The sequence below is a fragment of the Haliotis rubra genome, unplaced genomic scaffold, assembly GCF_003918875.1.
Source record: "Haliotis rubra isolate DU_JTF1 unplaced genomic scaffold, ASM391887v1 Scf2, whole genome shotgun sequence".
NCBI classification, from domain to species: Eukaryota; Metazoa; Mollusca; class Gastropoda; order Lepetellida; family Haliotidae; genus Haliotis; species Haliotis rubra.
In genome coordinates, this window is record NW_025766002.1 from 4,504,727 (window position 1) to 4,517,240 (window position 12,514).

Here is a 12,514-nt window from a genome sequence, read left to right on the forward strand (position 1 = left end):
CCAAAATACCAGCAGGACATGCAGCACCAGCTGTACCAGTTTCTTTGATATAGGGGGGCGGGTGGCCCAGTTGTCTGAGCAGAGTTGCGTCCCTTGGACACACCAGAAACCTGTAAATGCGGATTAGAACCCCAATTATGTTTCTGTGTTTGCCAGCGCAATACTTGCGTTAGAATGTTACACAGAAGTGTTAACGTCTCAGACAAATATTCCAAAATATTTGTACCGTGGCATTGTACCATGGCAAGGGAAGAGGGGCTGCTCATGTTTGTAACAGACGTTTCGGTGGCTCTGACACTGTGAGTGTTTAAAAATGAATTTTGTCATGTTCAAGGCTGTTGTTCAGATATGCAACATATTTTTCATGAGTTGTCCACAGCTATTCTTATATCCCAGCAATACATACAATGAACTGAAATGGCATTGCTTTCTGGCAGGATTTCAATGCTTAAATAAATTGAATCAACATCATATACCAAGGTTGAAACGATGTTGAACTTGGCTGGGTATGCATACATTGGTTGCATTGCTATATACAGCTCAGTGGGACTAAATAATAGGTTAGATGGACTCCTAAACTCTAATCTGCTGAGATTCATGTCGTTAATCAAATGAAGGTGAAGTTCAGCAGTGTACTGTACATATATAAATCCACAAAATAATGACACAACACGAATTTCCCTCAAAAAGCGTTTCCATACCCAAGGAGAGGTTACTGATACAGGTTACAGATTATACTGTGCAGTAACTTTATGATGACATGACTATGTACCGATCACAAACATTGTGACACGACGTTGTGCTGACGTCACAATAGCTGCTTACAATGACAATGGTAACATGTATAATGGTAGATAACAAGTACAAATACATGTTTACATACTAACATTTTCTTCAGCTTTACGGTGCATTGTATCAACTGTATGTGTGTTTTTTTAAAAAAAGAAATAGGGAGAATATCATTTCCAAATAAAAAAATTGTAGATTCAAGATATTTCCTTTTTATATGAACCTCAAGGTCAGAAACTATCCACTGTCGATTATCTGACGAGAATAATACGAATTGATCACTAAAATCCATGATGACACCAGGTGTTCCCAATAAGGATAAGGATGTCCTGATCTGATCACAAACAGTATGTGTCCGTTACTTGGCCCAGTGCAGCAGTATACCTGCCATACCACATGAAGGAGGAACATTTCTGGATTATTGTTGTCACTGTTGTTGTTCTCGCATGTATACATACACGCTCTCTTCTTCATAGCTTTCATTCACCTGACGAAGTGCAAGAACATCCTCCAAAACGTCCGGTTTCTCCTCATAATACAAGTCAACGCCCTTTGTTTGCTAATCAGCTCACTAACAGGTGTGTAGGCGTTTAGTGTTGGCTTACAACAGCGAAAGAACCTTCCAAAATGAAATGTCATTGATTATCTAGTGAGCACATAAGCAAACATGTCCGTTATCCCTGCAGTTATTATATACCTGTTTTACTGTGCAGATTCATCATAAACTATAACGAGCAAATTTAGTCAATTAGCAAACTAAGTACTCACGAAACTATGTGTCCCTTGTAGATATCGATATACTAGTAAATATAAATTTGTTCGGATGTGCTGTTACCTGTTTTAAAAGGTGCTGCATGTGTATATTTCATGAAAAATTATCCCAGTCATGCACATGGATACACGTGATATGTCAACGTGCTTGTTTTTGTGTCAATCACATCCGACCTTACTGTGTTCTGTAAACATTTATTAGAAAATCTGTTGTTGTTGTCTCTTAATTTGACATTTACTATTTCAAGATGATAAATCACTTTATTTAGCGTATCTTATGTATCTGCCTCTGTCTATATCGGCATCCGAATAATAGTTAAATATAAGACAATTTTGGGTACATAATAAAGTATAAATACACTATTTATACTCTTATATAAAAATGGTATTTCATCGGAACAGGAACTTGTTGCAGGAACTAACCCGTGAAGATCCGGTTTAGAATTTATCTTCAGTAACCCATGCCTGAGGCGACCAACGGGATCAAGTGGTCTCGCTCGCTGACTGGGCATGCTGTTGATCACTGGATTGTCTGGGCCAGACTCGATTATTTATAGACCGCTGTCATATAGCTGGAATATTGATTGAGTGCGGCGTAAAACTAAACTCCAGTTCAAGAGACTGGCTGTAAGAATACAATTATGAAATCAATGTAATCGATACTATTTAGAAAATTTGTGTTCTTTCCTCTAAAAAAAACACGCGTAGCTCATTTCCTGCAGACTTGGTAGGTGAAAGGAAATTCGATGATATTAGCCTGTTTGGAGACAAGATAAGATAAAGACAAATATAAGCAGTTTTGAAAACACACTAAGATGTTCAAAAGCGTGAAAATTCCATTTTGCCCAACAAAGAATTCCTTTTCAAAACTATTGAAAAATTATGATCACAGAAGTACAAAGAAGTAACAAGTTATGGTAAAGGGTGGGTGAGAGAGTATGGTTTTACGACACCAGGAATGGGCTTCACACATTGTACCCATCTGGGGAGTCGAATCAGGGTCTTCGGCGTGACGAGCGAACGCCTTAACCACTAGGCCACCCCGCTGTCCCGGATAAGAAGAGGAAGGAGTCGATGTAACACGACGTCAACAGAAATTTAATGTAATGTAATTTAGTGGAGAGGCTAAACAGACAAATTGTGCATTTAATGATAAAAGCATTAATTGACTCATGCATAGTGAACATTTTCAGATATGGTGGCACTCAAAATTATTTCATTTTCCGCATGCGCCTGTCAACAAACAGCAATATCCCTGCTTCCTCCTGTTATATGGAAGAGGTCTGTAAATAATCGAATCTGGATAAGACAATCAAGTGATCGACAGCACGAGTATCGATCTACGCAGTTGGGATATGGTGGCAAATCCAAATGTCCTCACTGACTGTCGCCCAATATACACTCTGATAAGAGTTCTACGTCACTCTTCATTGTTTCCAGCTCTTCTTTATCCCTTTTAAAGCTATTTAAATCATTCAAAGTTAAAATAATAGGTTCAAGACACGTACTGTTACTCGGCTTTGTTCTGTCCACAAACCTTCCTTTGTAAAGGTCTCAAACTGCTCTTTTCCTATGGGTCCCATTTTCCCACGATGCGATGGTCCCGAGCAAAGTGGTGTATACATTTCACAATTGCAGTATGTGCGCTACAATTTCCTGAAATGATTTAAAGACGGCAGTACTTGACAAGGCAAGAAGTAGACGTTCAGAAAATACATGATGACAAGCTATTGGCTTGCATGATGCAGGGATGTCCTGTCGTAACATTGGTGCTTTAACCACATGGCTGTTAGTCCACTTACGAAGAATCTTATGACCTACGAGGAACCACATGGCCGACGGTGAAGTAAAGTTTCGTCCAAGTCCTAGAATGACCATGATGAACGGGTGTAAATTCGTTTGCCAAGATATCATTATTATAAACCATGCTGCAATGGACAGTGGGAGTCTCTCAGACAATCCGTCAGTACCATCAGAAGGAGGCTGCGACGTCTGAGGGTACGACGTCTGATCAGACGTCCCTACCCCACAGACTGGAACAGTGCTGTAAACTCCAAGCAACTTGAAGAAATGGCGTAGGGTTCATTGGTCTCATGAACGTCGCTTTCTTCTACACGTTGCCAACGGCCGTTGTCACTATACAGACGTCGTATCATCAGGAGATGATCTATACAGCTGACCCCATCAGTGATGGTATGGGGTTGAGTTTCGTATGGCTGGCAGTTGGATTTCATTATAGTTCCTGGGAAACACAAGGGTAAATGTTTTCGACAGGAAGTTCTGATTATACAATCAGAACAACCGCTGTCTAAACTGTACGATTTCTGGGGTAGTCGTGGTGACCATACTTTCCAGCATTGTTGATGTTGACGTTTATGTGTATTCTTCTCAGATTGCAGTAATGTGTTACCGTGTTTCAATTTCAGTTTTGTGTTACAGTTACCATTTGTATCCGTGTAATTTTGGTTTTCAAAGCATATGCACCAACTTGTGTCTTCGTACTCATCTTAATAAAGTGGTTATTGCATGATTAATGCTCGTGGATATATTTCATTATTGCCTTGAGCATGAAGTCCAAATTCAATATCGTAACTTGTCATTTGTAGTGTAACTGCCACGGGGCCTGTAAGCGAAGACGATTAATGTGTCACCATGGGTTTTCAATTTGTAATAAAATATTTCATGAACATAAACTTAGTGTATTATCATCAACAATCTTGAAAAAAAACCTCACAACTTAATTATGCTGAAATGGTCATTTCTAAATCTACAGAAAATATTTCATGTGACATTTGTAAAAACGAATTGTCACTGAATTGCAATAATTTAATTGTTTTTATAAAAAATATTAATATTATAAAAGTGCGGTTTAGTGATGTTCACTGGAATATAATGATAAAATAATGACTGCGCCCTTGCGAAAGACAAACCTGGATTATCTGCCACACTTGCTCTTGATTCTTAAAAGATTTTATTGTTTAAAATATCCAAAAACTTTAAGTTATGAATTATTGTCCTGGAGTTCATTTGCCAAAATTAGTAAGTGCATTTTCAGTCAGTATTGATCAGATGAAACCATAACATACTTATCTTTTGTCATGGAGCTCCATATTCGAAAATCTATCTGCTATCTGCCATTTTGGATGGAAGGAGCTTTTATATTTTGGGGGATGTTTTTAATTAATGTAAAATAACTATTTCTCTAATTGTGAAATTATGGTTTGTAATGATTGCATATGCTGACTATGTAAGCACACGGAGAAAAAGATAAGTGCCACCATATCAGAAATTATTTCAGCAATGTTCTTGAAAATGATGACCAACTTTTGTGCTTTTATCATTAAATGCACATTTTTAATGGTATCTTGACAGTACCCGCTTCACTAATTGTAATGTAATGTAAACAACTAATAAGACACACGATAGGGAAGTTTGAGATGACCTGATCACTGAAGAGTCATGTCATAACGTTTGATCAAAATACAGCATCAATCTCAATTTGTGGGAGTCCACTATTCTTTCTGCTCCTGCACTAGTTCGACTAAAGTTGCGCGTGGCCTTTAACGTCGACGTTAGGAAGGTCAGGACACATAGCTGGACATTGCATTCTGCTGGATTTTTGCTGATGGTGGTAGTCAGTTATGATATGTATGAGGACGTGTTATTGTCTAGGACCATCATGACACGCATGTGGTACAACTAGGTGGCCTCGGTAGTACTGTCCACTGACCTTTCCATGGGCAAGATGAAGTACTTGACAGTCATTGGGATTAGTTTAACAACCGACCCTAACTCTGTCATGCTGCCTCAGCATTAATCCTCCAGACCCGTCCGTGTTCCAACTGAAGACCATGTGAATGTAGACTCCTCATAACGAGACACCATCGTCGATTCACCTTGGTTGGACGCAATGAACGCGCCATTGTTTGTTGACGGTGGTACGATAGGTCGCCAGGCAGGCAGAATAGCTTACAACCGCAGAACGTAACTTGAACTCTGGTGAGCATGTAACACAACAACGGGTTGCCTGGCTGTTTCGGCTTGGTTTCCTGTTAACCGATCCTGGACCTGTGATCATGTTCTGGGGCGCCCTGTGCGAGTTGTCTTAAGAAACCTATCCCAAAGTCTGTAATTCGCAGACTGAAACACATGGAACGTACTGGCTACCTCTTTCCGAACCCTAGCAGTTTCCAGCATACCAACAGCCCTCAGACATTCATTACATTGTACTTGTCATTACTAATCTGGTCACAACTAACACTGAATTGAAGAAAGAGCAAGTGAGTTTAGTTTCATTCTGTTAGTAATATTGCAGCAATATCATGGCAGAGGGCAACAGAAATGGGATTCACACACTGTACCCATGTAAGAAATCGAACCCGGGTCTCCGGCGTGTTGAGTGAACGATTAAACCACTAGGCTAGTCCACCGCCCTTGAAGCAGGTTTACGGGTTACTGTGGACAATGAAATATTATCAACACAATTGATCCAGTGACGACCTTTCACTGACGTGTCAAAATCAAGGATGACCACCATCCTCGGACATAGACGAATTGTATGTATGCAATTTTCGGGGCTGGTAATGCGTTTGGTTTCGATTTCCGAAACCTTCCTATGGCTGCTTTTCTTCCAACGACCTCTTTTAACATAATATACTGAGTCAAAAAAGAAACTTCACAAAATGTAATTTGAAAAATAATGAATAATGTTTCTCTGATGATACATCTATGTATCCGAAATGGGATCCCTATCTTTCGACTCTAGAAAAACGTTAGCAAAACCCACTCAAACCCACCCATTCGTCGTGCAAATGACGTTAGTGCCAAATCAGGTTTTGCACGTGTAGTCGATCACGTGATCTTCGCATCGAAGTTTTCTTCATATGCACGTGTTTGCATTGGCCTCAAGAATTGAAAAAACACTTTTAAACCACAGTTCTAACGGTACTTGAAATGCCACGATTGTCAAATGTGCAACGTGAACGTGCCGTTGGCATGTTGAAAGCGGGAAGATCTGTTATTGACGTCGCAAGAGCAATGGGATGCAGCCGTCGTACTGTGTATGACTTGCGAGGTCGTCTACAACAAACTGGCACCACTTCTGATCGCCCAAGGTCGGGTCGTCCACGTGTGACGTCACGAGCAGAAGACCGTCAAATCGTCCTACGTCACCTACGTGACAGATTTCTGCCGGCTACAGGAACCAGGGCTGAGATGTTTAGAGGTCGACTGTCCTCACAGACCATTCGAAATCGATTGCGGGCTGCCAATCTCCATTCTCGACGTCCATATCGTGGGCCAATATTGACGCCGTTTCATCAACGTCAACGTCTGCTGTGGGCCCAACGTCACCTCCGATGGACCCAGAGAGACTGGAATCGAGTCGTCTTTAGCGATGAATCCAGGTTTACCCTCAGATTCGCGGACGGCAGCCATAGAGTCTGGAGACGACGTCGTGAACGGTATGCCCAATGTTGTGTACAGGAAGCCGACAGATTCGGGGGCGGAAGTTGCATGGTGTGGGGTGCTTTCTGTGGGAACAACCGTTCCCGACTTCTGGTCATCCGTGGAAACCTCACAGCTGCTGCTTACCGCGACCAGGTGCTCACCCCTGAACTCGTTCCTTTCATGGCGGCTCATGGCCCAGGTCTACAGTTCCAGCATGATAATGCTCGGCCGCATACCGCGATGTTGACACGAAATTTCCTTCACAACGCTGGAATCAACGTCATGGACTGGCCATCGAGGTCCCCTGACCATAATCCAATAGAGCACGTTTGGGATGCACTTGGGAGAAGGCTTCGTGGTCTTAGGAACCAACCTCAGAATTTGTAGGAACTTGGAGCTGCCTTGCAAGAGCAATGGCGCAGAATCCCCAACCACGTGTTCACAAGCATCAGGCAGTCGATGAGGAGACGGTGTTTGGCAGTGGTGAATGCGCGGGGCGGCCATACACGATATTGAACTGAGAAATTTCGCATTTTTATTCTCGTGACTTGACATTCTGTATACCCATGTTTTGGAACGGCGGTGTAGCCTAATGGAACTGATTATGGCACTGTCAGTGTATCGAGTACATCACACATATCTCAGCAATGAAATAATAACAATTTAAATATTTTACCATCTCTTGTTCTTTTATAGTGCCCTGAAGAAAGAATGTGAAGTTTCTTTTTTGACCCAGTATATTTCATAATGTACTTGTTTAAAGAGTACATATACAGTTATGGGATTACAGGAGTTTTTTCAACCTGATCAAAACCATATCGACCTCTTTTACAGACTCCATATGCCACTCAGATATCTAGTCCTCACTGAACTTAATTATTACGTATTATTTTTAAAAACAAACAAAATGAATATGCTCGAAATACGACACCTGTATCAGCTGTCGGATGCACTGTAGTATACAGCATAACCGCACATGCATGTCCCATGACTAATTCTCCATCTATTATTTATATCATAACCACAAGAAAGCCATGCTGTAAGGATAGTCGATTGTTCTTTTTCGACTGGTTCGTGAGCAAATGTTTACCAAACACTATCAAAAAGTGATATCATGTGTTCATAATGAATAGGTTTTGTCCAGAAATAAATATTTTTATCCAGACGATGAATTGTTTTCCTTTTCTTCTATATGGCTGCTCAAGTAACGTGTTTTGCAGGGTTAGCATTCAGTCCTCCAACGTGACAAGCCATCGCATATGTACCACTTGGTTACCAAACTGTATATCCAGAAGCAGCCATGTATGTAACAAATACCTCATTAACATAAATATCATATTCAGTATTATATATCTTACGGTTGATTTAATTTAAGGATTTTGACGTCTGAGTATGTAACTTAAAGCTACAAAAACCCTTTCTGGTACAAGTATGCATATAAAATGACTGGGAACCGCTCTACTTTAGAAACTGTACTGCAGAGCAATGCATACATGAACCAAATAAGCTCCATCAATAATACTAGGAGGTAAATGATAGCGACAAAAACGGTTCCTTAATCCTGAAAATGCCTTCTAAAAGTCCATGGTTCGAGTCCGACTTACCATAAGCATGTACATGTGTCTTTTATGTCCAATGGAATCTGTTTCGACGGGTAATCGACACTGGGTTTGTTGTGACGTTACGTTGTATGTTTTTAAATCCCCACAATCGTATGATAGCAGGTGTGTGTGAAAAGGTGAGCGCAACCTTGGAATCATGATGCCTTTTCTAATCGCCACTAACAAATAGGGTTCTTAACAAATAGGGTTGCGCAACAAAGAGAAAATTACCAGTCTTCCCATATGCGAGCGAAGCGAGCAATGGTTGGCAACGTGCTTCCCTCGCTTCCGTTCGAAAAATATTTTTAATATCAAAATAAAATATCGCCATCATCAAAGGTAGACACCCATTTCCTCACAGAGTTGTGCTCTCAGATTTCCAACCTCATATTTAATAATTACTCACGTACAATATATTTAATTCAACATTTTAAGCGCCACTCGTGGCATGTCAAATCGTTTTTTGGCCCCATTACCCCTGCAAGCTTCCGATTCAACGGAGTGAAGAAACAGGGGAGTTAACTTTTTAATTATGATTTCATTTACCCGTTACGCCAAAAGTGTTTTTTGTAGAATAAGTGTTACGAAAATTCTAACAATAACGACGGCAGATAAGAAAAATTATCCCAAACAGTTTAACGGTAAAATTATGCAATATGATATTTGTGTTTAATTTCTGTGTATTCTTGTTCCTTCACTCCGTTTAACCGGAAGCTGGCTGGGGTAATGGAGGCGAAGAACGATTCCTATAGGTGTCACTAGCCTACCTTAAGTCTGTAGTCGCTTCTATTTTAGCATCAACAGCTGCTGTTGCTTTTGTTGTGTTCAGCTGCTGCGAAGTAGTACCATTACATGCGAGTGAATGTGACGCTGACGTTTATCCCAATTATGACGGAACATGTGTAATTACAGTAAACCACTGATACCCTTCCATCTATGGCACTCATTTTTCAAAGCTGATCCTTCTTCTGACGACTAATCTTAACATTTCTATTTCATAATTGTCTTCTTTTACAGTTATTGTATACATTTTAGGTTTATAGAATAGTCGATTTCAACCTGATCAAAGTCACATCGACCATTTTTACTAACTCCATATCTACAGGAAAGCCTAGTCCTTGTTGAATTCGGCAAACAACATCGATATAGCGAACATGTGGATCCTGCTTTCAGAAATCTGATTACATTAAGTATGTATGCTGTTTACGCACCGTTTATAATTTAACCTTTATCATGCCAATGTTCCCATATGGGAACATGTCATAAAATGCTTTGCAACGTTTTTATGCATGAAGATATTAATGTTTTTGGTCCATATTGATTTTAAGATTATTGCCATTGTTCCAACATTTCAAAATCATACTTGTATTTTTTTTAAAGAATTGACGAGGGTGATGATAATTTTTTAAGGGGGCACATTTTGATCTGGGGAGGTAGGCAGGGTCATCAGTTTTGTACACATGTACTAGGGGGGTCAGGAGTTTTGTACATAGAGATAATATTAAATTAATGAAAGGTCCCTTACCTCTATGTTCAGCAGTATTCAAGCGGTATCATGGCAGTCTACAAATTATCGTGACTTGGCCAGTGCCAATATCAATCAGCTCCATGAAAGGAATAAATTCACAGAAAGGACATGCTAATACAGAATGAAAATGAATGACATCCATGAAAGTGGAAAGTAAATATATGTTATATGATATGTTACAAGCATCCCATAGAGTCTGCGGACTCAAGATTGGAAATGCTAATAATGAATGGAAATGAATGACGTACATGAAACTGAGCATGGGATTGGCACCCCTGGGGGACTCATAATCTTACGCGGACCCTGTTGAAATACAAAGTAAATTGTAGGAGGAAGAAAATATCTACATGAAAATGAGCTTATGAAATGGATAATTCCCCAGAATGGAATGCTAATGCTGAAATAAAATAAATGCCATATAACTAGCTCCACGAAGAGGAATTCGCAGAATGGCAATGCTAATAATGTATGAAAATGTAATTAGCTAAGTTACCTAGGATCCCATGAAGGCTGTGGATTTAGGATTGGACATGCTAATAGTGAATGAAAATGAAAGACATACATAACAGGGAAAATAGATGTAAGTACTTCTGATATGTTACGAGTATACCATGGCCTCGCGGACTTAGGAAAGTCCCAAGGGTGTGAGGACCCCCAAGTACAACAAACTAAGTGGACTATGAAGATGATGGCATGAAGGAAATTGACATAAACATGAAAATGTAACAAGGAGGATACTTGCAAGGATATGTATGGATATTGCCTGTAGCCTGCGGATTCCGGCTTAAGTGGGTCTGCGGACCCATAATCTTAGAATAAATATTGGGTAATACGAGAACACGGGGAACCAATTAAATTGTATAACAGGTGGGAGGGTGGGTTTGGAATATCGTTTGCGAGTGTTGTGCTTACGACGGACGTTTGGGGAAGAAGGAAGTGAGAGCATTGTGGGATGTAAACCAGGAGTGCGCATGACCGGATGTATTTAGAAGGATGTTGCGCATAATAGAATGTACCAGCAGGGGAGATGACGATGCCAGACAAGCAAGACAATTAACCGCGGTAAATGCATCATGGGCCGAACGGGGTTACAAGAAACAAATACTAGATTGGAGATTAGTAGTACGACATTTGTGTTTGCCCAAACAAAAATATAAATTATCATATAAAATTAATGAGAGGTCCCTTACCTCTATGTTCAGCAGTATTCAAACGGTACCATAGCAGTCTACAAATTATCGTGACTTGGCCAGTGCCACCAGTGACAGAATGTGTGGGAGAAAGCGTGTGTGCGATATTCTCAAGGCATCAGTGGGTCGACGTAACATTATGGTAATTTAATTTGTAAGACATGACAACAGCTGGCTGCAGTTGTTTTGGTTTAGTATGTAACGTGTGGTCATCACACGATGTCCACACGAGTTGACATAAGCATAACAGGAAATGAGAGCAAGTATCATATTACTATCAATGATGATTCTAACACTATATATTATTCTACTTACCAGACAGCGTCAGCGCTTGGCTTTGCAATTCATCACATAGCATACAACATGAGAGAGGCGGGTATCATATGATCACTGTGTATATAATAATTTGGGAAATCGAACCTGTGGAAAATCTGGTCGTTCTTCATCTAGGGCTATAGCATTACGGTAAGGGCTTTAAAGAATAGGGGCGGTTGGGTAGCCTAATGGGTACGTCGTCGCGCTGAACACCTGGGTTCGATTCCACAGATGGGTACAATGTGTGAAGCTCACACTTGTGTCCCCCATGGTATTGCTGGAATATTCTAAACGCGGCGTAAAACCATACTCACTCACTGTAAAGAATAAGATCAGGAACTATGAGACGACCTACAAAATACTCCTGCGAACCTTCAATAGACACGGTTGCATTGTATTATATGAACATCAGTTCGGAAATCGATCGATATCTGCAAACAGTTATTAGAACACCTTAACCTATCATTCCCATTTTGCGTTATGTAGTGATAAATGTTCTCAGTATATCTTCAATCAATAAAACAAAACGTTAGAAAACGCTGAAACAAGCCGAACTGCAGACCACTAGTAAATTCAATAGGGTCAAGATAGTGTATGAATATGGATGGGTTTAGTCTTTAGTTATCTAGATCAACGAGCGGTGACAAGCACATATTAGCTTGTCATGTGAGGGGGGGCGGTGGGGTAGCCTAGTGGTTAAAGCGTTGGCTCGTCACGCCGAAGACCCGGGTTCGAATCCCCACATGGGTACAATGTGTGAAGCCCATTTCTGGTGTACCCCGCCGTGATGTTGCTGGAATATTGCTAAAAGCGGCGTAAAACCAAACTCAGTCAGTCAGTAAGTCAGTCAGTTAGTCATGTGAGTGTGTGTT

General features: G+C 40.4%; 1 protein-coding gene across 1 annotated transcript in view; it reads right to left on the reverse strand.

Annotated features, from left to right (window-relative positions):
- Window positions 1-12,514, reverse strand: part of LOC124275274 (2-oxoglutarate-Fe(II) type oxidoreductase hxnY-like) — a 34,524-nt gene that overhangs the window by 1,960 nt on the left and 20,050 nt on the right. The window lies entirely within an intron of this gene.